This window comes from Crocodylus siamensis, chromosome 4 (assembly GCF_052110815.1).
Source record: "Crocodylus siamensis isolate JL-2025a chromosome 4, ASM5211081v1, whole genome shotgun sequence".
Classification (NCBI taxonomy): Eukaryota; Metazoa; Chordata; order Crocodylia; family Crocodylidae; genus Crocodylus; species Crocodylus siamensis.
Genome location: NC_143398.1, coordinates 187,718,075 through 187,744,967, shown reverse-complemented (window position 1 = coordinate 187,744,967; position 26,893 = coordinate 187,718,075).

The following is a 26,893-nucleotide window of genomic DNA, read 5'->3' as shown; positions in this document are numbered from 1 at the left end:
ACCATTGAGCCTCATCACAAAACTTGATTCAAAATGTTGTGATAAGATAACTTTCAGTTTACCTTTAAAATATATTTATACAAAACTAATGCGTTTCTAAAGCATTTCAATTTACTTTTTGTTTATCATTTGAGCCTGAACTTTTCCTCTTTGTTTGGGCAAAAATTCTATTTGTTCCAGTGGGAATTAGTGGGATATACAAGAAATATGGATGGTATTTGTTGTAACACGTTTTCAATATAAAAGTGGCTAAATTTGGAGAACTACTTTTCTGCATGTACAATTTCCTATGCCTATTGATTTTGCCAAAAAGAATTTTGGCATATTATTGTGTATATAATGTGTTTGTAAAACAAGCAGGGTACAGTAAGTTACAATGTTTAACACTGACATGCCAGCACCCCAATTTCCCCTCATATGCTTGCCCTTGGAGAGAGATTAACAACCCTGATCTTTTTCTAAGGTGGCTGGTGTCACCAGCATGACTGTAAATCTGATAGTTCCCTTTGTTTCTTGACATTTCTTCTCTTAGGGGAGCAAGCACCATTTGAAATGTTAATTAAGAAAGAGAAGCAGATAGTGCAAGCCATCATTTTGTGCAGTGAAACAGATGGATTGCAGATCAAGGGATCAGTATGTAAAGCAAGTGTGCTGATGTCTTTTGGGACAAATGTCACTCATTGCAAATGATCTAAAGAAACTTTGTGAGAATTAATAGAATCATACTTTCATCCTTACTCCACACAATAGAGTCTATATGTTAAATGAAAAGTTCACGTTATATGTAAGTAATACAATATGGTGATGTTTCAGCCTAATAAGCCACAGGCCTATATTAATTGTTGTTTTGTTTGTTGAGCCTTTTTTGCTTTTTTTTATAAACTAAGTGCTGAAATGCGTGAAACAAACTGGAAATCCACATTTCTTGCAATCCAGTATTACCATATCTGGACTGTATTCTAACACCCAGGGTGATGGATGGAAATCACACTTAAAGTTCTGCCACACACAGCCTGATTTCTAGAAACCAGTCATAAGAAAATTCAATCTTACATTAAAAGCAATGATGGTCCAGTTCTTGGATGATTTAAATTCAGTTACTTCAACTGAGATATGTTATCTTCCATCAGATGAAGTTTGACCTGATAACTCTTAAACTCTTCATTATCATCTTATGAATTGGAAAAGCAAATTTTATACAATTTTTACTCTCAAAGTATGGGAAAAAGCTATTTTTTTAAAAGGAAAATGATAAGTAATGGGAAGATCTTGTTATAAATATTTTTGCATTTGATGACTTTTTGAAGATTTCCCTTGTTGTAGGATATATGTATCTGCCAAAATGAGTACCTCAGCTATGAGAATTCTGAAAGATAAGATCAATAGAAAAAATTATCAGAAGTTTACTTAACTGCTGATATGCCCCCAAGGCTATATATCCCATAGAAAGGGAACACTTTGTAGATTAATTATGTGTTCTTGAAAACATCCTGATATACTGTACTATTTAGTGTCCATTTGTGCTGTGATTTTTCTACAAAGTTATAAATGATATCAAAGGATACATACATAGCTAAGAACATCATTCTAACAATGTATTACTTAATGATTGTTAGGACACAATTTTTAAGAGCCAGACTTTAATATTAAAGCGACATTCTCAGGTTTATTTTATTCACAGTGACTGCATTTCAGAATGAGTGCAACGGTTTAATTTTTAGATGCTGTACAATAATATGCCCAATTAAATGGAAATATTATGGTAAAACATGTAATAAGTAAACTTCAAAGGTGCAGTACATGTTTTGGATTTTGATTTTGGATACAGTTGTAATATCGCATTACATCATGATAAAAAAGATAGTATTAGCTGCATTTACTCCACAATTACCACTCACCCAGAACTCAGGAATTTTCTTTTTCAGAATTGTAAATGCTTTTTTCTTTAAATAAACTTGGTGTCAGAAAAAGAACAGAAATAGTATAAATATGAGAAAAAAATATTACTCATTTCACTTAATATACCTAAATCCATCTCACAGAATGACAGTAGATACAGACATGCATAACCTGCATCTAATTTATATTAAATCCACTTTACATCACTATTAATGTACAAAGGTCTGAAAAGTGGGATAAAATTAAATTTACCCCACTACTTCTAAAGTAATGTCAAATGGCTTACATTTAAAGACATAAAGATGGTGCAGAGAGGTAAAGTGGGTGATTTCACAAGTGGACAATTGTCACTTTATTTCTGAATTTCATTTGTAAGGTGACATGATGGTAGCTTCTGAGTAAGCGTGTGTTTCTTGACATACCCACGAACAAAGGGATGTGGCTCCTCCTTAAATAGAAAGGATCCATGCGTCAGAAATTCTGGAGGTAGTATTTTAGATTGCGTTTCTTTGGGAAGAAGAAAAATGAATCTAGGAGGTCTAAATACCAGGCTATTTTTAACCCTGTGTACCAATAAACACGTTCTCCTTGTATAAACTGAAATCATGCTGGTGGTATCATAGGGATTGTACATGGTGGTGCCAATTAACCAACAAGGAGGTGACAAGTTCTCATAAAAATAGCTTGTTTAGCTCCATTCTATGGTCATTTCATTCAGGCCATGATTCGGGGAGACCTTGTGACTGCACAGGACAACACAAGCTGTTTTGTAGTTTGTTTTTAAGCACAAGAATCCATTAAGTGATTCAGTGTCCCTATGTGTTCAGTGTCTTGAATAAATATATAATGGATAAAATACATATATATATATATATGTATTTTAAGTGCATACACAATAAATAGTGCTGGCTGGTCTTTTCTGTGGCATGAAGGATGATATGTGCCGCCATATTATTCCAATGCTCTAAATCATACCATAGCCCATTCTCACAGGTGAGTAAACAGAACAGAAACAGTTAAAAAAAAACACATCTTAATCTGAATTCTGTTCTTCTTGCGTTTATTTAAACCTTTATCATTTTCTTCTTAGCTATCTTTCCAGTCCTGGTATAGTATATTTTCCCCAGTTACTGGACCATTAATATCCATTCTTTTCAGATTCAAACTCCTTCATGCTAAAATTTCAAGTAGTGTTTTTTAAAAGTGCAATCACTCACATCTTTTAAAATTTACCAGGACAAATTGCTCTAAGTATCTAAGGAAAACTGTGACATTGGGTTACTTGACTTGTCATTTTTATATTCCATACCCATTGCAGTCTTGTTTGTAAGAATATGAAGTAGAGTTTAGAAAGCAGGTAAAAGTAGCCTTTTACATTTACTGGCTTGCTCTCCTTTCTATGGGAGGGCTCCAGGAAAGGTGGTGAAATGTGATTCATGTAATTTCCAAAGAAATTTGAGATCGAGAAAAATGGGCATACCGTAGTCACCCTATGAAAAAGCAGTGAGCTCAGCTCTCAAATGGACAAATCAGAGGAACTGTTCACCCCTTGGCAGGCCTGCCTACTGCAGCAATGCCCCTAAAGCAGCCAGTCCACAGCAGAGAGGGCAATATTTTTTATTTACTATAAAGTCTCTGGTTGTAAATGGATTCTGTGCAAGACTGTTGGGATATAAATGGAAACAGAATGGATGGGAGGACAGAACTCATGCATTTGTGATTATGCAAAGCAAAATTCATATCCAGGGTCTATGACATGGTTCCTGCTGCTGCTAGAAGAGATTTATTTGTTCCCAGATGTGGATACATTCTCACAGCTGTTGCTTTCACCTCCCCTCTATAGAAGTGGCTGGGGAAGACTATCCTGAGACTTACGGTCCTGGATCATTTGAGTCAATGTATAAGAGAAAGTCTCACCCTACAAAAGAAGTTAGCAATGTTTTTGGGCAGGGTGCCAAAAACACCCATAGCCTTGACTTGTAAGATGCTGGCTTACCAGGAGTAGACCTCAGGGATACTATGAGGACACTGATCCTTGTAGGGGCAGTGCAGCCCTGACCCTTTCCCTGCTCTCTGCGCCACAGTGCTTGTGCCAAGCAAAATGCCTTTGCATGCTATGCTCTGGCACCTGTGCCAGGGGTTGCCTACCCCTAAGGGGTTTCCTTAGAACCTGTTGCTGCTTCAGTAGCTAATACTGGGAATTCCCTTTTTCCCATGTCTGGTTCTTCCCCAGGAGCTGCTGATTTCCCTGTACAAACTCCACCAAGAGGAGAGAAAGGTGCTATAAACAGGATTTGATTCTCCCAGTCACCCATCAATTGAGAAAAGCTAGAAAATAGTGTATAACCCCTCTTGACAGCTCTAGGAAGGCCTGAAATGTTTATTTTGTTCATAATATGGCTTTGAAAAGAGACAACTCTCTGGCTACAGCCAGAAGTGACAATTTTTGCCAAATCTGGCCACAGAAAGCTGTCTATAGCTGTGACCAAACACAAGTGCACAGCTACAGATAACTTCAAAAAGGCTGATCAGGTGAAAATCTGGCCCCGCATTGCATGAGGCATCAGGTAAAGATTTTGTAAAATGTAGCATCTTCTATAACATTGTGTGAGGAACTCCCAGCTTCTCACTGTTTTCAGAATGGGAGCAAAGGGAGTTTAGTCTGGAGGGGGTTTTCAGCCTCCTCTCCCCAGATGGTGGGATGGGTATATTAGAGCCCCCCTGAGGTGGAGGAGGGGGCACCATTTCACCCATGCCACCCTTCATCACCAGCTAGGAAGCCCCAAGAATGAGCTTCTTCTGCTGCCTTGCCTCCCTCCCATTCTGAAAAAAGCAAGCACTGGCAGAGAGCCTGGCTGTTGTTGTGGGAACCTGGCTGCTGGCTCCAAGACCGCAACTAGATTCCCCTCTCCTCTGGAACCAGCAGTTTGAACTTCTGTTTGGTCTGGGGTAATGTTGTAACTCAGAAAGCTTTGCAAAACATGTTCTGAGTCACAGCTGGGAGCTGCACTTCAGTCTGCAGCCTCTAAGTCTATGGAAAAGACAATGAGTGAGTAAACCATGCTATATAGCCTACCACTTTAGTACTTGTATAAACTAGTCCTAAATGATTGAGCAGTAACCAGAGTTACTGCACAGTAGCATCATCAAACAGCTTTTAGGTGACACTGAGTATGCAATAGCTGACTACTACTGAACAGTTCATGTCATGCTTCCTGACATGCAACACTACTGTGCAGTAGTAATGAGCTACTGCACAGTCAGCATCTTGTGTAGACACAGCCAGTGTTTACAAAGGACTCCAGTGACCTTGCTAAACTAAAATCAAGTGATGAAAGTAAATAAATCTGTCAGTGATCATGTACTTAAGGATTTTTTCAAGCTGCTATGCTGTGACACTATAAGCCAAATTCTCAACTAGTGCTAAGTTTTCTGCTTTGCCACCACTTATGGTGTAACCTGGACTGATAAAATATTCCTCCTTCATTTGTTGAGTTCTGCACATAGTTGGTTGGTCTCTGTCTCTAGTCTCAATTATTATCAGGAACTGGAATTGTTAACCAAGTAAAAAAAATACTGAAAGGCCACAGCAGTTGACAGCAGGCTACATTATTTCACTAAGTTGGGCATACACTGAATCTCATCCCCATGACAATGACTCTAACAAGAGAAGAAAATGACACTACATGAAATCATTTTTGGTTACATGGATTGTTATGGGAATAGGAAATGATGCTAATTTAACCCATTCTTTCTTCAGCTTCTTCAGTTTAAATATTATTAATGATTTTCCTCAGATGCTCTTTTCTTCTGCTGCCACTGTCAATCCTCTCCACTGCTGGAGGAGTTCCTAGAAGCGTACACACATACTTACGGAATACTTTGTAGTTAGCATTCTGCCAACCTAGCATAATTGACAGATTTGTTAGTGAAGAAGACATTTCTCTTCTGACAGGCTGAACAGCAGGCTACCTTAATTCACTGAATATGTCAAGTATTATAATTCTATGAAAGCTCCTTCTCCTCATGGAGTTTATAACTACATGATTACCATAAATGAATTCATATTTAGTCCTTCCTGAAAGTTTAAAAAAATGGGTACAGGGAGAAGGATTCTCATATTGGTTTTTTTTTTTCTACTTTTTGTTCTGGAATTATTTCCAAAGGAGGCTTGTATGAAAAACTGTCCAGCAGTATTCCATTTAAAAGGGACCAGTTAACATATTCTAATCATGCTAAGAGAAAATCATGAATCCAGGTGTGTCCTTAGTGAAAGGTACAATGAGACCAATGTTGTCTTAACCAATTTAAAAATATCTTTGAAAATCAAATCACTTTCAATTTGATTCTGAAATTTTGAATATGAAATTTTCAGATGTTTAATAGTTAGGATAGCAGTAATATCATGATCTTCATTTATATGAAGTATAGACCATACACATTTTTCCCTTTCCCCAAATGTGTATTCATTGGTTTCTTGAGTGTTAGTTAAATGTGAAGTGTGTATTAAAAGTCAGCCATTTCTAGCTTCTACTTCTGCTCTAGATCAGTAAACCATAGAAGTCTAAGAAGGGTTATTTTCTATAAATACTACCATGATCAGAAGTAGTATTTAAAAATTATAGCAAAACATTGGTCCACACAGTTCAGAAGGAATCCTAGTATATGCTAAATTAGCTATTGTACCCAGCTGTGTACAATATGAAATATTGTCAATTTCAGCTATTTAAAATCCACTAGTTGGTCTACAAACCAAACCAAAACAACAAGAAAAAATGGGACCTTATAATAGCATGGCATTCTCTTTATTTGATCTCTGTTGATTTTTTTTTTGGGCCTTGTTTCCATCTTCCTGGAACCAGAAAATTGCTAGGGTTAGCTTAGGGCAGAGTGATGAAACCATGCATTTTACACACATTATTAATCATTGTTAATTGCAGCAGTTTGTTATGTGTATTCAGTTGTGGGTAAACAGACACGCACATACTTGATCACTGTCTCTAAACTATCATGTGTGACATGGTGTGAGCAGCACTATGGTACATTTTTTTATTATCCTAATGAGGACAGACTCCTAATAATATTTCAAAGAGGTCTGGGAAAAGGGTGATGGAAAACACCTATTTGGTCCTACACACAAAATCTATTCCCTTGTCAAGGGCTTTCCTATCTTCATTTGAAAATGTTCACTGTTGGAAAGTTTTCTTCCTAATATGCAGATTGAGGTTTCCTCATTTAAATTGCATTTCACTTTCTAGTTACAGCTCCTATGCCTGGGCCCCAAAGAGATGACTACCTATCCCATATGCTCAAGAGTCTGCTGCATGAAGACAGTAGCTCCTCAGCTATTTTAAATTAGCAGAGACTTAAATAAACTCTTCTCATTTATACCTGTTAAGGCAGGGCTGTCCAGCTGGCAGCGTGCAGGCCACATGTGGTCCACAAGGGGTTAACACATGACTTATGGACTCACACCCAGCCTCCATTCAGTCCATTGCTCTTACAGCATTTGTGGCAGGGTCTCTGGGCTCCCACTTCACTCCTTGTGCTTTTGGCTCCTGCTCCTGGGATGGGACAGTAGAGTAGGAGAGGTCCAAGCTGCCCTTACTGCATGCACAGTATGGGACAGTGCTGAGTTGCATGCACTGCACACTAATGACTACAAAACAATATTCACAGGTTTGCTTTACAGAATTGGCTTATAGATAAAGTAGTTATGGATTAGAACAATGGTCCAGGGAAATGGCAAGGTTAATGAGTTTATAAAAGCCTGTTTATGACAACATTTCCTCCAAGGCCCGCTGGTTCTGAAGCCAGCAGACAGACAGGCTGGGAAATTGAAGACATGTACCATACTGTTCCCTAACAGAGGTAAGGGGCTACCTTAGGAGGCCCAGTAAATACCTGAATTAGGATGTGTGCATATGATGGGTTTGTTGGAACAAAGAAATATGCTGACAGGACAGAACATGGACAGTATAATAGCCACAGGGAAGCTAATCAACGGTACCCGGGAATAAGGATTCATCAGAGGGAAGAAAGATTACAAAAGGAGGGATTTCGGAGCAGCAAAGGTTCCCTGAGAGGGGAACCCAAGGCCATCATGGACAGAAGACATGCCACTGGCCCACTGGAAGGGTGGGGCAGGAGTTGTTCCCTTAGCCTTTGACCTCTAGGTTGCTGAAATAACCTCAGCAACTACAACCTCAGCAATTACAAAGTGGCCAGATGTACCTTCCCATTGTGATAGTCTAGGACTGGTAGATATAGAATTGTCTGCATTATTTTTGTCTGCTACCACTGTGTATCAACCAAATTTGCCCATTATTGAATGGAGAGGTTGTAGGCAGTCTGAGAGCTTGGGGCTCCTCCCAGAACAAGGTATCTGGTTCATAAATCCAGTGCCAACACATACTGCACAAAGAAGAGAGCCAGGCTGCCTTGGTAATTACTGCCGTAGGTGGGTGGCAAGGGGCAGGGCTGCTGCTCATGCTGCAAGAGAGAGCCATGCTGCAGAGTGGACTGCCTGTATGGCACATGTAACAAGAGGGAAGGGCTGAACATACGGGGGGGAACTCTGGGAAGGGTAACCCCATGGCATGTGGCCCACACAGTGTGTAGCCCTTAGTTGCCTAGAAGCTGAACAGCCCTGTATTACCAACATAGTGTATACTATGCCTAGGGATACTAATTTAACCTTGATTTGATCCCTTTGCTCTAGTTTGGACCTCAGTTTCTAATTGTTGTTGGGACTGCTTGCTGCTGTGATTCTTGAAATTATTTCTTTGTGTCTGTTATTATTATGGGTCACCTGGCTTCTTTAAGCTACTCTTCTCCTGATTTTGATGTTTACAAATGATCACTAACACTTACGTGTGTAACTTTCCATTTCCTATTGCACTAGTACACTAGTAAGTCAGCCCCTTACTTCCCTTATCACTCCCTGAACACACTGCCAGCTTTTCCATTGATACCTCCACAAGATTTGTACTCCTGTAATATGTTTCAGAATACAGAATCTTATGGGTAAGAGTTTTACCACCTCCTTTACTTACCATTTTCTTACAACTCTGTCTACTTTTAGGGATTTAACCCATATTGTATAATGTTAATTAATTCATATTTGTTCTGTTTTGAAAATCAGAAATATAAACAAATAAATGTTTATGTTACTAACAGAAAATAAATAAGAGAAGAGAAATAGAAAATATGACTTTATGAAATTGCCTGAAAACCTAAGCAATAAGATCCATGGTAACAGAGGTGAATGAACTGTCAGCCACTGTAGCTACTTAACTTCCTTTTGTAGCAGCTGCTGGCTGTACTTTCCAGTAGTGACTGATAGGTGAACCCAAACAAGAAGGGCATGACTGTTAAAATAAATATTTCCAGCCAGATAGAGAAGCTGGAAATGCCCTACAGTCCCATTAACTGTAGTAATAGCACTGACAGTCTTTTCAAAGGAGGGAGCTGGCTACTTCTGCAAAATGTTATCAAGTGTAATGGCTGTCTTCTTATTGCATAAAAAAGATGAAGTAACCTTCCAAATATACTGTATTCAAAAAATGTGTAAATTCATAGAGTGAAAAATTATGGGCTTAGGTTTTTATAAGATTTGAAAGGTCAAGAGGGTAAGCAGATGGCTAGCTATAGAATTTATTGCGCTTTTAGCAATTGTTTTGATGTGCCAGGCAAAGCTCTGTAAGCTTATGAGATTGTAAAATCCAATGACCCTGCATTAGAGTGAGGGTTATGCTCATGATACGCATGTGATTTTAGAGATCATATCTATCACCAGTTTATTATCTGCCAAAAACTCATGGGATTCAATGTGATTAATATCTTTAACTATGATTTTTACCGTTTCAGCTCCATGCCCCCCTTTTTGCCATTTTTGTATTTATGCTTCCCTTATGAAAATAATACAACTCAGCTCATGATAATGAAGTGGTAGCTTAGAAATGCTGAAGAATTTTTTTCTAGTAACTGTTCTGTACCCAAAAGTAATAAAATTTTACAAGGGATGTAAAGAAGTTTGTTACTCAGCACTATGTATTGCCCTCAAACAAGTACAATTACTGTTGTCATCAGTGGATTCCTCATACAGATCAGCAGCAGCATTGTATGTTCTTCAGTGACTGCAGGAAATGATGGGCAGGTTCAAAACAGATAAGACCAATCCATGTTTAGAATTTACTGTGACCTTCACAGAAGGAAACCTGTGTTTCCTGGACTTATATTTTTGTTGTTATGGTGATTTGAACCTTTCTGTCAATCTAGTATATTGCAATATATATGTCTTCTCACTTAAGGTCTCTTTGCCTAAAGAGTTATGCCCAGCTATATAGACAATTTCCTACAACGGTGCATGTGCTAAAAGACTTCTTTTGGGTTTGCAGAAATGATCTCGATCTGAGTAGTGTCTGAAAACAACAAAGGCTATAATTAATGCAATCATAAGGTCTTTGAGACAAAGACCCTCTTTTTGCTCTGTGTTTGTGCAGCGCTTAGCACAATGCGTTCCTGGTCTATGACAAGGGATTGTAGGTCTGGCTGCAATGCTAATAATAATATAATAATAGTTGTTCTGATGGCCCAATATATTCACATACCTTAGAAAACAGAATAAAGTATGCGATGGCCCAATATATTCACATACCTTAGAAAATAGAATAAAGTATGCCCTCTACCCTGAAAAGCTTGCACTTAAACTAGACGAGAGAAAGGATGTTGAAGAGAAATAGCTGGAAAAACTTTTTTCACCAACTGCTTCTTGTTTACCTTGGAGAACTCAACTACAGCAGAGTCTCCCTTACTTTTCTTTGGCATTATTTACCCCTACTCCCAACCCCCTTCCCTTCTCTACCCTTTTTTCCCCTACTTTCCACCTATTTACATTCTCACTGACATCATGTCACACTTTTAGCTTCTTTCATGCGTTGGAGATCTCAGAACAGCAGAGACTGCCTTGCCTGAAGGAGGGTGCTTATTCCCAAAAGCTTGCAAAGAACTTTTTCTCCACTTGGTCTAATAAAAGATATCTCATGTGCCCAAAAATGTTTTCCTGCCTTAGACCAACACAGCTACAACCAGAAACACTGCAAGGTGATGAGTCTACCTAGACCTGTACACTACAGTATTTAGCATTGTATGAGTTGTTTAATCATTTTTATTCCCAAACTACTAGTGCCTTTAAACAGTTGTGCTCCAGCTTAGAGAGGGTTGCTTTGTGGTTTTGGATCCTTGTATGTGCCCTATATGCCATATATCCTGCTTGTCACCTATTGGATGCAGTTCAAGTATAAGATGATGTATTAATGATAAGTGACATTCTATTCAAGTACCCTCTGAGTGTACAAACTCAGTATGAAACAATCTTGTGTCTTAGTGTTTTATCCTCCAAACTGTCCCCTTGACATTCTGCCTTCTTTGACAGAAGAAAAAACAATCCTACGGCAACTATTAAAAATGAAAGCGTTGCTTTTTGAAGTAATTTGCCAACTCTTCTCTCTTGTTCAGTTCACGAACCTCTCTATTTACTGAAGTTTGGGTATAGAGTTTCCACACAAAAATGAGCAGTTAACGAAATGCTAATTGAAATCAGCATGTTGGTTTACTGCGCACAGTAGGAGTAGTCACACAAGAGCATGATCTTTAATTATTGTTTTCTACTTTCTACAGCAAAATCTACACTATTTGAGGGAAAAGTCCTTATAGACTGGTTTAGATAAATGCTACAGTCTGGTCTAGGAGACCTATGATGGGTCTGAGCACAAGTAATTCTCTTAGTGCCTCCTGTGTCAGGACATCTGACACGCTCTCCAAGCTCAATCAACATTCCACGATTTCTAAAAACCAGGTACTGCAGTTTGGTAGCTTGTAAAAATGACTTGCATCCAGTAGGAGGAATCCCTATGGGCCTCATGCAAAATTTATTGAAGCCAGTGAAGATTTTTCCATTGACTTCAGTGGGCTTTGGATTAAGTTCTAAAAGGTCTTGTGATAGAAGCAGATAATAAAGAGGAGGAAGAACTAGATCAGATGGGTGAAAGAAGCAAGCTTACAGTAATGAGGGAAGCTTCAGATAATGTAAATGAACAGGGTCAATTGGTTCATCTGGGACCATATAACCATATTTTAATTTCCAGATAGTGGAACATAACAACCAACAGGGGTTTGTAGCACTAAAAAATGCTGCAGCTATAACTGTCGATAGGCCAAGTTCTTTGCAGAGTTCTGTTCACATGGCAGAGGTTTTGTCCTGTGGCTTGTACTATAGTAGATGCCTCCTTCAATAATCCTAGTGCAATAGAGATGTGGTTTTCCAATGCATTTTAAAATACAAGCATATATTTGGATCCATGTTTACCAGCACATAAAGAGCACAAAGTGAAACAAGGTGTTCCCAGCTTGGCTGTGTGTGTGCTCTGCTGTTTTCCTGTGTTTGCACAAAACATCCGCACCCTGGAAATTTTCTATGGCTTCCCCATCACTACCACATTCTCATTATCTTGTTTAGATTTTCATTTAAATAAAGCTTTTTAGCCTCTAGGAGCCTGAAGTTTCATTTTCAAACAAGCCACTTGAGATCCATCATGCTTCCAGGTAAGCTTATTCAGCTGCATCCTCCTTTATTAGCTATCTGCTGGTTAGTGCAGGGCTTGAATTGTTTGCATAGACTCCAGAATACCTCAGTTTACAGCAGCAGATAACTAATATGTTACACATGAGTTGCACGTAAGATAGCAGTGACAATTGAACTGACATTATCAGCAACATTTTTCTATAAAATCTTAATGCTTTAGTGACTGAATGTGATGAAGATGCACTTGGATGAGGTGTCTGTTAGGTTTGCAAGAAAATATATTCTATTCCAAGGAATTTTATTTAGAAATTTGCTTTTAATTGAAAGTTGGGACCAAATTTCATATTCCTCTGCTTTTGCTGTGAGTACAAGAATGAAAGCAGTGGGTGGCTTTTAAGTCACTTTTAGCCCTGCCTGAATGCCTCACTGCCACAGCTTAGAACAGCCTCATGAGTGCCTTAAGTTGAGCCAGCCTATAATGGTCTTCTATGGATGATTAACCAGCCCAACATAGCAAGCACATACTGTGCCCTTGCTATACTCTTTTCCAGGGTGTTACAGTTATACAATCAAAGTAAATTTTAAATATGGTGCTAGAGAGCCTGTTTCAGTATACATGGGAGACAAAAGGGAGCAGGAATCAGCAAAGCAGCACCAAAGAATCAGTAAAAGGGAACAGCAGGAGCTAGGCTGAATATTTTCTATGTCTTTTTATGTGAATGTATAGGTTGCTTTGTAGGCATTTACTGTATTAAGGTAAGCCCCAGCCGAAAGAGGTCGCAATTGACTATGTACAGATAACACAAAGGCCAACAGACAGAAAAAAGAGCACCACACATTTATTAACCTTCATACATTCCAATGGGATGATTTCCTACCCCAGGCACTTTTTGTGCAGAATCTTAAAGTTAAAAATTCAAGCTATTTTTTTTTTTCTTTTTAGGATATTGTCACTGGCACCACAGTGCACAATATCACCAAAGAACAGCCAGCGTACCTGAATAGTTTCCTTTCTGTGGATGAAAAACTTCCCAGGGTAACATGTTATGCCAGGTATGAATGTGTTTTTCCATATGGGGTAACAACTTGCCCGAAGTCCATGTTACTTGTTACCCCAATGCAATTTCTATATAAATGACAGGCCTAGACCTGTTTGGCCACTGCAGGTAGCTGTGTCTGAAAGGTCAGTATTCATTCATACCTCATTCATGTGCACTTCAGGTATCCATGGTAATTAATGGATAACCACCCTCCACTCTGCTGTTGCTTTTTATGGGGGACTCACCCTAGTTTCCTATATTCCAAAGAAGTCCAAAGTTGTGCTGATGCTGTCAAGCATGCACCATGACCTGTCAGAAGATAGAGAGCAAAGAAAGCTGAATATCACCCATGACTACAATAAAGACAAGGGTGGGGTGGGTAACCTTGACAACTTAGTCCATTTGACAACATGCAGATGGAAAATCAACAGGTGGCCAATGAAACTATTTCTCAATATGCTAGATGTGGCTGCCATTGCCAGCCTCGTCATTTGGCTCTGCCACAACCCAAACTGGAAGCAAAGATCACATTTAAGAAGACAGTGCTTTTTTTTGCAGGAGCTTGGAGAACAGTTGATCAACGGACAAATAAAACAAAGAACGATGGATACACATAATCTAAGTCCATCAAGTCTGGTATGACTGCCCTAAATTACAAATTGCCACAACGCACCCCAGTAGAACTTTCTGCAAGCAGGAGTGGACGTTGTGTTTTTTTGTCCAAGGACAGATGACCAGAAAACTCAGAAAAAATGCAAAGAGTGTAAGCGATTTGCTTGTGTGCACTGCAGTATATCATTGCTGCTTTGTGAGGAATGCAATATTTAGTTCAAACAGGAAATGTCCCATAGTTTCATAGATGTTAGGGTCAGAACAGACCTATTAGATTGAGTCTGAGCTCCTGCCCTGGGCAGGAATGAGTGCTGGGGTCAGATGACCCCAGCCAGGTGTCTGTCCAATCTCCTTTTAAACACCTTCAAGGAAGGGGACAGTAGCACTTCCCTTGGAAGCGTATTCCATATTTTGGCAACCCTCACTGTAAAAAATATTTTCCTGATGTCCAATCTGAATTTGCTGTCTTCCAGTTTGTGGCCTTTATTTCTAGTTACCCCAACAGGGGCCCTGGTAAACATTGTATCCCTTATTTCTTACTGTCCCCCCACAAGCTCCCAGATGAGTCTGTAGGCAGCCATGAGATCACATCTCAGCCTCCTCTTATGGAGGCTGAAGATGTTCAGGTCTCCCAAGCGGTCCACATAGGTTTTTTTCTGTAGGCCTTTAACCAGATGATTGGCCCTCCTCTGAACCCTGTCCAGGCCATCCACATCCCTCCTGAAGTGCAGTGCCCAAAACTGGATGCAGTACTCCAACTACAGCCTAACCAGTGCTGCATAGAGGGGAAGTATCACCTCCCTAGACCTGTTTGTGGTGCCTACTTATGCAAGAAAGAGTTTGGTTAGCTTTACTTATTACTTCATCACACTGGTGACTCATGTTCATTTTGGAGTTGACTATGACCCCAAGATCCCTTTTCGCAATTATGCTACTTAGAATGGTCCCTCCCAGGCTGTAGGAGTGTTGATGATTCTTCCTCCCCAGGTGCAACACATGACACTTATCCTTGTTAAACTGCATCCTATTCTGTTCGGCCCATTTCACCAGCCTGTCCAAATCAGCCCAGATTTGCTCCCTGCCATTTAATTTTGTGTACCTCCCCCCATAGTTTGGTGTCATCAGCAAACTTGGAAAGGGTGCTGTCTACTCCCTCATCCAAGTCACTAATGAAGATATTGAATAGTACCAGACCCAGGACAAAGCCTTGAGGGATTCCACTGCCTACATCCCTCCAGGTACAAATTGACCGATCCACCACCACTCTCTGGGTATGTCCCATAAGTCAATTTTCTACCCACCAGACTCTGTAATAATCTACACTACAACTGTTTAGCTTACTTATAAAAATTGGGTGTGACACTGTGTCAAAGGCCTTTTTAAAATCTAAGTAAATAACATCTACCTCTGTTCCTTCATCCAAGCATTTTGTGACCCAGTTGTAAAATGAAACCAGGTTAGTCAGGCAGGATCTGCCTGTTATGAACCCATGCTGATTGCCCCTTAGCATCATTTTACCTGCTGGTCCCCCACAATTTTCTCAAAGGTCTTATGAAGGTTATAGGTGAGACTAACTGGCCTATAGGTTAGGTCCCTTCCTCCCCTTCTTGAAAATAGGGACCACATAGGCACTTTTCCAGTCCTCCAGGACCTGACCCGAATGCCATGAGAGCTCAAACAGTTGTGTCAGTGGTTCTGCTATGACACCGGCCATTTACTCACATACTACATGCACCTTTTAACTAAAATTAGTCATTCACATTTGGTTTGTGTGCCTTAAGCAAAAAAAGTGATTTCTGCCCTGTAACAGGGGCATGTGAATACTGGACTACACTGCTGGGCCTGAGTCCACTCATCTTTGTCACTCATCCACCCCCTGAAGCTAGAGGTCCACAGCTAGAGTACCCACCCCACAGCTAGAGGTTTAAGCCTCTCACAGCACCTTACAAATTGGCAATAGCTTTTGGCTGAGGAGCCAAATGGAGGGACCTGTCAAGAGAGGGTGAATGAAGCTGAAGAGCAGCCTCCTTCCCTCCATGTATTTGGAGCTCTGACATGAAACAAAAAGGCACTACATTTATTGTGTATTGTACTTTAAAAGCATACATGTGAAATAATCTAGAAGCTACTTGAAGAGAAAAGGTCTATGCTTTCAATTAAATTCAAAGGTCTGTGCTCATTTTCATATAGGCTCAAGTGTGGCATAAGTGGGATTGAAGTGGCCCTCTGCCCTCTTCACAGGTACAAATTTCACCATCATGGGTAAGGGTTACAGTTTAGACTCTGCCCCATATTAAGGAATGTAGAGTGCCAAATCAGTGCATGCCACTTCAGTTTTCCTACCAAGGCACTCTATTAATTAATATGCCACAGAAACATGCTATGCTAAAGTTTTCTGCTTCAACTATTTTAATTTTCCTGATATAATAAATGTAAGGTCAAACATCATGCGAATCTGTAAAACAATATCTGCTACAGATACTCAGATGCAAGAATCCAGACATTAGCAAGCACTGCTGTAAATGCAATTAGGCCTAGGATTTAAATGAATAAAATAGATAGAGAGGTTCTTCATATTCTTTATATCTTAATTCTGTCAACTTTCTGGCTTAAATGTGAACTTAAGATCTTGGCCCATATTTTTAGTAGGAGCCCATAAATCACACTGAACTATTCAGGCTCTTTTTAATCATGCCAAAATAAATCAGGGAGAGTGAGGTCAAGTTTTAGTACAACAGTTATGAAGATGAAACATCCTATGTTTTTTTCACTGATAGATTCATAGAGTTTCATGCATTTTCATAGTTCAGTGTAATCATAGGTTGACATTTTGCAAACCACATGACAGAATAGTTACCTTTTTAATAGGCTTCACAACTGAGGTAATGGTAACTAGCTTCCCCAGCTTTAGTTTCAGGTTTTCAAGTAAAATTAAATATCCCATGCCCTAGCCTATCCCACACCCTCTTTACTTAAGCTAAAATATGTCAAAGCACTTAAACATGTACTTCATGTTATGAATATAATAACCCTATGGACTTGAGCGGGAACTGGATCATTCTACTAATGTCTCAAGCTCTATGCAAGCTGTTGAGTGCATAACGGCATTCTTCTTTGAATCACTGCTGATCATCTGAGGTATACTAAAGCATTAAGGAATCTTTCCAGTTTGAGGAACAGCTGTTGCTGCAGCTTCAAAAATCAATTGGCTCTTATCCATCAGATAGCACAAATCCCTCAGTGATACCTGTGGCTTCTCAGTGGATGCCAACAATCTATAATGATTCGCTGACACATGAATAGACACAAGCTGAAGTGCAGTCCAGCAAAATTTTCAAATAGATCTTACGAATTTATGCCGTGAAATCATAGACCTCCATAAACTAAAAGAGAAAAATCTATATTAGCCATAAGGGATTCTTTTCTCTTTATACACTGGCTCTGAAAAGTTTATCAGTCGGGACATCTGATATGGCCTAATTATTTTGGTATGACTAAGATAAACATGCTGACTATTAGCTTCTCACCCCTTGCTAAACTCCTATTCTAACTCATTATACATAGAGTATAACAGCAATTTATTGTGTTTAAGACATCACAAAGCAGTCATTAGCCTCTATGTGAAGTTCAGTGAGCATTCATGCACATATAACATGACTCAAACAAGACAACACATGTCTGTTGTTTGTATGGGAGATTCTATATGCCACATTACATAGGCCAGATTTTGCTCCCTAGATCAATACTGGAAAATCTTCACACCATGCACATAGGGTTTCAGTCACCTCTTTTTCATCACTTTCTTCATTGACCTCAGACTTGCAGAGGCATCATTACTTAATTCAGGGTTGTACAACTGGTGGCCAGTGGCACACATTTGGCTTAGAAGTATTTAACTGCCATCACCCTTACATCATTAGGTCTTTGTGCTTTCCCCCACAGGTCTGGGTACCAATCCCCCCACTCAGCTGTCACTACCATCCCCCCATTTCCTCCTGCTGCTGCTTTTTCTACCTTCTCCCTACCCCTGGGGTCACTATGGTCTCCAGGTTCCCCCTCATTAGAAGTCAGTCTGCCCTCTCAGCTGGGCCACCTGACCCCAGAGCAGCACCATCTGTGAGCACTGAGCTGACTGTGTTCAATATATAAGCCCAGACCATAGTACCTTGCCCCTGCTTATCCTGTTGTGAATCTAGATTCCCAGGGTTCTGCCTTCAGCCTGACCTGGACTAGAAACAAGGATATTGTTTTGCCTTAGGAAGGTGGCACTAACTTTTTCACATCCTCACCTCCTAATATGGCCTTTCAGCAGGCAAAAGTACTTTACTAACCCCAAGATTGCTTACGCCCCATCCTTATGCTCTCTTTCTCTTTCAGCTTCTGCTTTCTGCTTTCTCCCTGTGAGAAGGGCAGTACAGCCAGCAGGGGAAGCAGCAACTGACAATGGGACCAGAGATGCTCAGAAGTAGGAAAGACCTGACTTGATTCATGGCCCCTACTGGTGCAGAGATTTAAAAATAGGCAGTGGGGGAGGGACACCACATATCATACCACTTCTGTCTGCTTAGGAATTAAGTGAAAAAGATAAACACAGATCTATGTTATTGTTCTGCATATCAAATAATGCTTTATATTAAATATGGAGAATAAAAACAATACACCATGTACTTTCTGTTCTAGAATGGCCCTAAAATAGAGAATTACAAGTTAATTTACTTACCAAAATAACACCCAGTCAGTTCTGTCCATCATTGTAGATTCCTGTGTCTTTCATCTGCATGTCGAGGTCATGTGGATTCTTCTGGCTTCACCATAGTTTTAAAGAAGGAACAGGTTCGTTAATGTACTGAACCTCAGTCAGCATCCCAGGGGTCTCTCCTGCCACATCTTTGATGGAAAATTAATGTTAATGGAGAGGAAGGTGGTCTATCCTGTCCCTTCTGGTACCTTCCTTCGGTTGTTCCAGTTGTCTTTCCTGCTTGGGGCTCCACCTCCCCTACACCCTGCTTAATGCCAACCAAAGTTGTTGTTGTCTGGGCCACTAGCATTGGTTTTATGAGCGTTTTGTATTCTTGGCCCTTTTAATATATTATGGAGGGATCAGGACGTTATTTGACCCGATTATTCCCGGCCATACTTTGCCTTACTTATGTGTCTTGTCGGTCTCAGATTATTATGTTCCCCGGTGTCTCACCCTCAATCTGAGCTTTTTGCCCACCATTGGTCATTTGTTCATCGGTCCTTTCTTTATCTGGTCCCACCGGGATACCGTCTGTGCTGTGGATCTCCAAGATCCATGGAGTATCCTCTGGTAAGTTATAGAGCCATCTCTGGCTATGACTCTTCAAGCAACTCCCCCTTGGGGTAGCCACCAGGTCCCTGGGCTGAGACTGTGTTCAGTATTTGGCCCCTCTGAGCTGGTCGAGGACCTTGCTTATGGTTCCTCCTGCTGATTCCCTGCTGGTTCTTTTATTTCTGCTTCAGAGTTCCAGGCAGCGAATTGGCCCCAGCACACTGTTATAAAGTGTGCCCATGCCGACATGGAAGCCAATCCTGGCCCCTTCTGCCTCAGCATTTTTTTTTCATTTTCTTCCTTTGCTGCAGCAGCTGGGAACACCGTGGTTTTACTTTCACTTTCCAGTGCAGAGTCCTGCTGGTTCCTCTTGTCATCTGACAGATGTAAGTCTTTTCCACAATCGTACATAGTAAATATAATTTAAAAAAATTCAGCCCTTATTAGTGATTCATTTTACTTATGCACTCAGAGGTTTGTATACTCTAATTAGTAGGTTAAAATGGAGTGTTTTCAAGTTCTAATAATAAGTAAACTCTTATGGAGGTCTAGATAAACATATAATTCCAGTACTGATTCAGTCCATCTTGTGCACCTTACTTAACAACTGTCCCTTAGTTTGTCCATTTGCAAATAGTTACTGTTATTATTATTGAAAGGATATGAGGGACTTTGAGGAAATGGGTAAATTGGAATTGATGAATGATGCTTAGGCCCACTAGAAATTGTAAGAAATCTCAGTATGAACAGTGTTAATTAGTTTTTAATTGTTTTCATATTTTTAAATCTTTACTGTTTATCTGTCTATTCACTAATATGATCTTGGCTGTGTCAACATGAGATGCTGACTGGGCGGTTGTTACCATGCAGTCATTTAGTACTTGCATAAACAGTAGCTGAAGTTACTACTGTGCAGTGGCATCATCAAACAGCTTTTATTTGACACTGATTGCTCAGTAGCTCATTACTACTGCGCAGCAGTGTCACATCATGCTTCATGTCATGCAACACTACTGTGCAGTAGCAATGAGCTACTATGCAATCAGTGTCTCACATAGGTGTGGCCCTTTTCATTTAATCTAAGCCTCTAATTGCAGAATATATTACTTAGATTGTTTTAATTTAATTTTAGTTAATTTATTCAATCATTATATTGTAAGATGCTTACTGAAAAACTAATAAGCATGGTGTCCAGTTTTTATTGGGGTTTACATAAAACATCTAGATATTTACACTTTCTTTTGTGCATATAAACATCCATTAGCACTAAGAGAAGTAACATGCATTTGGATCTTATGAAATTCTGTAGGTCTAGGAGTCTGACATTGGGTCACAGCTGATGACTTGTTATAAATTAAAGGTAATGTTTTAAGGAGAATTCAGCTGAGGTGAATTTAAAGGGTGAAATGGAATGTGTGTATTTTCTAATTTTGAATGTATGAACAGTCTGAAAACTGTCATTTTAAATGTAGTGTGTATGTGGGGAGATGTTAAATAGGCACCAAGGTTATTCAAAGTTAAAGAATCAAATACACATTGAATAAATTATTGAAAATAGTATTTTTCATGCTCTTTATCCCAAAGGATTCCCGCTGAAATGAAACAGCTAATTTAACAATACATTTGGCACTAACTATTGTAAATACACCTGATTTTTATAAATGTATTTAGCAAGTGAAAAAGGAGATTTTTCTGAGCATTCTGAGAATTGTTTTGTAGAACAAATGATTTTGATACATTGAATATATTAATATTAAAATGTTCATCCAGAGAAAGCATACAAATTGATTATAATGTTTTTTGTTTTGCATAGTCCAGTACAATTCCTTTAAGCTCCTCTTGAGAATCTATCTTATTTTTTTCTACTGTTGAAATTGGAGAATAAAGGAATAGAGTTTCACATGCTATGTATTTGATTTTCCCAGCCCCCTTTTTGGGTGTTTTTTTTGGCTGCAGAAGCTTTTATCCAGTTCCTTATGGTCTTGCCGTGTGTCCTCAGAATTCTTTTGTATAAACTACATTAAAAAATTCTCCTTGGGCCAGATCTTCAGCAGTGAATAAATGTAGCAAATAATTCATGTATTGCATAGTGCCTAATGCCCTGGAGTCTTGGTGTCTGTAAGGAGCACTTTTATTATCCTTGCAAAGTAGATAATGTAAATCAAGATAGCATAGCTCTAAAGATAATGTTGCTTATTAATACCATCTGAAAGCTCTAGCCCTTTATATATGATAATTAAATGGTTAGCAACCTGTTCTTTCTTGATCATTTAATAGTTTTCAACTCCTATTTAGGGGCAAGCAGTATAGCCATACTTCTGATATTTCTTGCATTTTCTATCTAAATCACTTAACCTTCTGTTCTTGACTGTCAAGGCTAAGTTAAATGAAAAATCACCTAGAATGAAAGGAACTGGGATAAAATTAGCAGTATTTCCACATAATTACACAGTATAGCTAAAATATATCTGGATAGTGCAGTAAATGTTTCAGATCTTGTCTAGCCCGATACAGAATGGTCTAATGGATTCTGTTTGCAGATATGATGTCCAGAGGCTGTGAAATATGTATCTGCAGAATTTGTATTTGTCACAACATTACTCAATGGTATTTATATTATGTTAGTAATTTGTCACAAGTGTTTTTTGTCTTGCCAGCTGACAGAAAAAACAGAGATGCCTTCCAGTCAATGATCTGCCTCAAGAATGTCAGTGTCAGGACTGTGGGAATAGCCTGTTAGCAGTGCTGAAGTATTTGAAGAGTTTTGGGAAGATGAGCCATTGATAGCAACCTGGTTATAGGTAAAATGACTGTTATTTTAAGGAAAAGAATGAATAAACATGTCCCAGCTTTCATTTACAATATTTACTTGCTCAAACCACTATTCCTGTTTTGCCGGCTCTATTGGAGAGTTTTAAAAGTTCAACAACTTAACTTCTTCTCTTAATTTGGACTTGAATGTGTGGTGCCACTGATGTATAAAAATATTGTCTCAAATGACTCAAGATTCAATCAAGAACTATTAACAATATTTGGAAATAGCTTGCAAGTATGATTTCCAGTATTCTATCTGTCCTGCTTGAATGGCTTATCTCTCCTTTTGACAATTCTCACACGATACCTCTAATCCCGTAACTATTATTATATCTTATCTGGTTGCTTCCAGTATAAATGTGTATAAATGAATGTGTAAACAATAGAAGTTCCTTGTATTATAGAGAAAAATAACCTTATAACTGAAGCACTGAGTTGGAGCTTGTGAAATCTAGGTTCAGTTGTCACCTGTAACATGGATTGATTAGTTGACCATTGTTAGGTCTTTCAATCTCTCTGTGTTCACTGCCCTGTTATTAAAATGGCATGATCTGTCCATGACACTGACTTTCTGTCTCTATCTTTGTCTTCAATTAAAACTCATTGAAGTCACTCTTTACTATGTGCCCATGTAGCTGAGTGAGACATTGATCTTATTTGGGACTTCTCTTGCCATAATACAATATAATTCACTTGCTTCAGTGACATGCTACATGGAACTAAAAGAGAAACCCATGATAGAAAGGTCCAGTAGGATCAGAGCACAAAAAGGCAACCCAGTGATTAGACTTATCACTGATGGCAGGTTTGAGGAATAAACTGTTTTAATCTCTTTAGAAAAGGCAAATGAATGTACCCATGGCACAGGGTAAATATTCTGTTGAAGTGCCAATGCAAATTTAGTAAGGAAAAAATAAAAAGGAAAGTAAGGTAATGAAAAAAACATAAAAGAAAAAATATCTGTATACTGGTTAATAAAATATAGCTCTGGTACCTGAATGGATCTCCTGACGCTATCTGAATGAAAATAATTAACAATAGAATCATAGAAAGTTAGGGTTGGAAGGGAGGGATGTCAGGAGGTCACCTAGTCCAACCTAATCCAACCTTGTCTCAAGGCAGGACCAACCCCAACTAGATCATCCCAGCCAAGGCTTCATCTAGCTGGGTTTTGAAAACCTCCAAAGATGGAGCTTCTACCACCTCTCTGGGTAGCCTGTTCCAGTGTTTTACTACCCTCCTAGTGAGAAAATTCTTCCTTATATCTAATCTAAATTTCTCTTGTTGCAACTTGAGGCTGTTGTTCCTGGTTCTGTCATCTGCCACTACTGAGGACAGTCTAACTCCATCCTGTTTCAAACCCCCTTTCAGGTAGTTGAAGGCTGCTATTAAGTCCCTTCTCAGTCTTCTCTTCTCAAGACTAAATAAGCCTAGTTCCCTCAGTCTTTCCTCAGAAGCCATGTCCCTCAGCCCCTTCACCCTTTTTGTTGCCCTCCACTAGACTTTCTCCAATTTGTCCACATCCTTTCTGTAAAGGGGTGCCCAAAACTGAACACAGTACTCCAGTTGTGGCCTCATCAGCCCTGAATAGAGGGAAATAATCACTTCCCTTGACCTTCTGGTAACACACCTACCAGTGCAGCCCAGTATGCCATTAGCCTTCTTGGCAACAAGAGCACACTGCTGGCTCATATTCAGCTTATTGTCCACTGTAACCCCCCAGGCCCTTTTCTGCACAGCTGCTGCCCAGCCAGTCAACCCCAGCCTGTACTGGGTAGGATTGTTCCTTCTTAAGTGCAGGACTTTACACTTGTCCTTGTCATGAGATTCCTTTTGGCCCATTCCTCCAATTTGTCTAAGTCACTCTAAATAGTGATGGTGGTATAAAAGTGACTATCAAACAAACAAATATAATGTGAAATACTTAACATTAGGGCTGACAAATGACTGAAAAAATTAATCACAGTTAATTGTGAGATTTAAAAAAAAATAGTTGCAATTACATTTTTAATCTCACAGTTTAATAGTCAGCACCCCACCCCCACACACACCCAATAGTCCAGAGCCCATGCACCCTGTGGTTCCTGCCTGCCACCACCAACACTACAAAGCCCCAGCCCAGACTCCAGCCCGGCCCATGCCTACTCTGGACGTGTCTTGTCTAGAGAGGACCAGCCGGAACCTGTGCAAACCCTGCCCCACACCACACCTGCTGTAGACTCATATGCCCATTCTGAGGAGTGGCTCCCACTGCCATGCTAATTATCATACTCCAGTAGCATTGACATCATGTGTATTTATTGTTCCCACACTTCAAAATGGTGGCAGGGGCACTTTAACTAAAGATCATTCAACAAGCTTTAGTTTAAGTGCCCCTGCCACCATTTTGAAACAAAAGATACTGAATACACAAGATGCTCTAGAATCTTCAATTAGAGCAGCTACTGAGAGCAGCTTTAATTAAAGTGCCCTGTCCCCCACCCCAGAGCACATGTAAAGATGCCCAATGACTCCCATATCTCTTTTCTGTGTGGTAATAGTTTAATGTAGAGCCCATCATAGTGTAGGTATAGTGGGGGTTATTTTTGCTTAGGGCAACTGAATGGTATCCTTAAAGGGATCCTTAAAAGGATCTTCCCTTAGGCGTTTAGTTCTAGTCCCCTTTATACATTCCATACAGAAAGTCAGTGACAATAGCTATTTTTATTAATGTACCTGTTTTTTCAAGATGGCTTTTAAAGAAAATATTAAATATCTGTGTGTAGCAGGAAAAAAACATTATAAGAATACCTCATCAATCACAAATAATTAACTAAAAGAATATAAAAATGAATGGCGATGCAAAATTCTTCCTGCTATATGCTCTGGATATAATAAAAAACAATGTCCAAATACATTTATAGATTTCATAACAAAGTTATTCATGATGTAATCATAAAGGCTTATACTCCATTGTTCATGGTTGATAACAATTTTAGGTTTTCTGACAAGTTCACAATCCAGAATCCACAAAAAAAAGAAAATAATTTATTTACAAACTGAGAGAGAATTTCTAAAGCATGCATCCTGTATTGTGCGTCCAAGCAGACACTGATAAAACTGAATAATTTTCTATAATAATAGTAATCCTTGACATGGTTCACCTGCTTCTTGAAATTTGCAAGACTTCTTGGACTTCTGTTAGAAAGCAACCATCAAAGTTATTTGTCACAAAAATATAAATATTTTTAGTTTCCACATTTTAAGATCTAAAATATCTAAAATCTAAAATGCCTAAACTGTCTAAAATCTAGTGTCTGGGAGAAATGAGATACTGTTGATATTATTAGAATATTTTCTGCCTGAATCCAAGGAATAATACCAGGTGCTGTGGTCTCTCTTTATAATAACAGGGCCAAGAGAAGTATTGTTTTTGACCCAATATATCTCAGGTAAAATATCAAGACTGTTGGGCCCACTGAAAAATCTTTTGTGAATAATTTTGGAGAAGGAGAGAGAAGATTTAAAAAAAAAATAAAAAAAGTCCCATCAACATATAATCACTGGCCAAGTCCAGATGAACACAGACATGCAGTATGTGGCTCCACAGACCCATCTGCGGTGCCACACATCACATATGTAGGTGTACCCTGCACTGCTACTCTGCAGCATGGGTGGGGGGGGGTGACCCTGGAAGATCCTGGGGTCAAAAATACCAACACCAGAAAAAAATGGGTCAGCATACAAAACCCAAAAACAAAACCATCTGGCTAGAGCCACACTCCAGTTGCTGGCCAGTCTCCCAGCTGCAGGAGCACTACAGCTGCTCAAGGCCCCCAGAACCCCAAGTAAGGCTGCTGGGACCAACACAGTTGCTGGCCTCATCCTGCCCATCCCATCTGGGATCACCTACCATATGCCAGAGTGCACATGGCATGGGCATTCTCCAGAGACAAGCAGCAGGCACAAGGTGTGCTGCCACTGCTACTTGTCCTTGGCGACGCAGCCACCAAGGACAAATCATGAGAACAAAAATGTCTGTTTTACCACCTGGTGTATGGATAGTCAGATAATTGGAAAACGCCAATTTTTTTTCATTCATTTTCGTCAAAAGCCATATCACACTCTTCATTTCCCCCCTCTTTTTCATCCTCACAAGGCCTCTGATAACAATAGCTCCAGAAATCCTTCCTCAGTTAATCCCTTCTTCCACCATCATTGCAGGTCAATTGTTTACTGCTGTGTAATAATATGATTTGAGACATCAACTGCGCACACATTCCTTTCTCGTGTGGCCTGACTCTCTCTTCTTCTGTTCCCTGATCTGAAACATAAGCAAGGAATTAACAGCAGTATCATCCATACAGAAGAAAATCTGCGTATCATACAGGAAGACCTGGATGACCGTGAGGGCTAGAGTAATGGAAATGGGATGAAGTTCAGTAGTATAAGAGGTATTTATGTTTTCTATAAACTGGGAATGTCATTAGATGGAAACAGAAGAGGAGAAAGTATATCCTGGGTGCATATACACAAGATGCTAACTGTGCAATAGCTTAATAACACTGAGCAGTAGCATGCTCTGCAAAACCTGTGCTAATAGTTAGCATCTAAAAATTCCCATGTACCAGTGTTACGGTACAGTAGCACAAGTTACTGCACATTGATTTA